Raw genomic sequence first — 2,458 nt, 5'->3', positions numbered from 1 at the left:
GTCAGTTTGTTGTACTGTGATGGCTTGCATGTTGCTGTGATTCTGGAAGCTACACCACTGGTATTTCAAATACCAGGAGGGTCACCCATGGTGGACAGGTTTCAACAGAGCTTCCAGATTGAGACAGACTAGGAAGAAAGGAGTGGTGATCTACTTCCAAAAAATTAGCCAGTGAAAACTTTATGGATACCAACACAACATTGTCTGACTTGCTTACTTTGGACAAGTAGGGATGTCACCTGGAGGGATCATTTGCCAGAGGAGGATATCATGTTTCTTGAAGCAGAGGGCCAGCGAAGGCATAGGGGTTCTTCAGTGAAATAGACTGGCATAATATCCCCAAGGTTGGACTTGAACTTGCTGGCCATTGTGAGGATGATGCAGGACTGGGCAGAATTTTCTCCTGTTGCACATAAGGCCACTGTAATGGTTACGATTGTATGTCAACTTGGCTGGGCTGTGATTCTCAGTGGTTTGGCAGTTATGTAATGATCTAGTTTGGCAGTTACTTAATGATGTAATTATCCTCCATTTTGTAATATAATGTAATTACCTCCGTGAAGTGATCTAATGTGATCAGCCAATCAGTTTTAAGGGAAGTTTCCTCAGAGGATACCGTACCAAATATATATGGATGTTCTGGCAAAGCTCACTGGCTTTTGCTAGCTGTGAATCCTGCATCAGGCTTGTCATCATCTGACCTCTGATTCTTGGGACTTGAGCCAGCAGTCTGCTGTATTGACTGCCATTCTTTAAATTCATCAGTTTCCACAGCATGTGAGCAAGCAGCCTGCCATCTGACCTGCTGATCTTGGGTTTGTCAGCCCCTGCAGCTACATGAGTCAGAAGAAGCTTCCAGCCTGATGCCTGACCCATGGACTCAGGACTTGCCATTCTCTGCAACCATGTGAGCCATTTCCTTGAGATAAATCTTTCTCTCTATATATGTGGGAAACCCTGGTGGCATAGTGGTTAAGAGCTATGGCTGCTAACCAAAAGGTCAGCAGTTTGAACCCACCAGACACTCCTTGGAAACTCTATGAAGCTGTTCTACTCTGTCCTATAGGGTCGGTATGAGTCAGAATTGACTCGACAGCAATGGGTTTTTTGGTTTATATGTGTGCGTGCATGTGCTTCACTGGTTTTACTTCTCTAGAGAATCCAGACTAAAACATTTGGTACTAAGAATGGTTCTACAGAAAATTGTAAGGATGAGTTTTCTAAATTGATTCTCAAGGCTGGTTAGTCTTGAAGATGTTGATGCATCTGTTTCCAGTAGCAGAGAGGGCACTGTAATCCATGGTATGAGGTAGCAATTGAAATACATAAAATATCACCACCAACAGATCAAGTATTGGTGAGAGGCAAGACTCTGGGTGATTGCATGTTTGATATTTTCTACAATTTTGTCAGAATGAGAAGCATAAGGAAATTGGTTGGTTGGTCCCACTTTCACTAGACAAAGTGGTAAAAGAAAGAGATGAGCTCAGGGTTTCAGAGTCACAGCTCAAGCACTGTATAAAAGACCTCAAAGTGGCCATTGTGCCCTGAAATAAAGCCTTATTTCTTGTAGTAACAGAGCTGATATTGCAGAAAAGCAAGCCCAGAGCCTTATCATAAGGTGGCTGAATTACGATGCCAGTTGAACTTCCAAACTTGGGTGGTATCTGAAGTTAAAGTGAAGACATCGATTGGGAAGAAATCAGATCCTGAAACTCGGGATGGGGACATATGTGCAGATAATCAGGAAGCTGGAGGCACTGAACCCCTAAATTCTGATGAATCACTACTGCCAATAGAACCAGCCCTCTAACTCCCATCTGAAAAGATTTCGCCATCTTTGTCTGCTAAGCCACCCTTCCCAGTAAAACCATTAGCCCCTCCACTCCCATCTGATGAGATTAACATAGCTGTGTCTGAAGAGCCTTTGTCTTGAGATATTGCCTGGTGTGATGTCTGAGTCATCACCTGGGGAGGTGATTGGGTCATTGTCTGGAGCATCACCTGAGGCAGATGCCTTACAAGACTTTGCTGAGTGTTCTTAGAACACATCCCCACCACTCATTTTTGCTTCTAGGCCAATAACTAGCCTTAAGTCCTAGCGAGCCCCAAAAGGTAAAATACAAAGTGTGACCTGGGAGGAGGTATGCTAAACTTAGAAAGAACTGCTTGACTTTTCTACTATGTACAAGCAGAAACCTAGGGAATACATATGGGAATGGTTGTTAAGGGTGTGGCTATTAAGGGAGTAGCTATCCCATAACAAGTTGGGTCAACTTGAGTTTTATTGATACGGGCTACTAAGCACAGATTCTTCACTCAATATTTCAGCTTGAGAGATTAGGAAAGGATCTAACAGTATATTTGGTTGACACACTGAAGCATGGATTACTTGGTGGCCTATGCTAAATCAAATTGAAGCACCAGACCTGCCTTGGTATACCACAGAAGAAGGAGT

The sequence above is a fragment of the Elephas maximus genome, chromosome 1, assembly GCF_024166365.1.
Source record: "Elephas maximus indicus isolate mEleMax1 chromosome 1, mEleMax1 primary haplotype, whole genome shotgun sequence".
Taxonomy (NCBI): Eukaryota; Metazoa; Chordata; class Mammalia; order Proboscidea; family Elephantidae; genus Elephas; species Elephas maximus.
Note: the sequence above shows the minus strand (reverse complement) of the source record.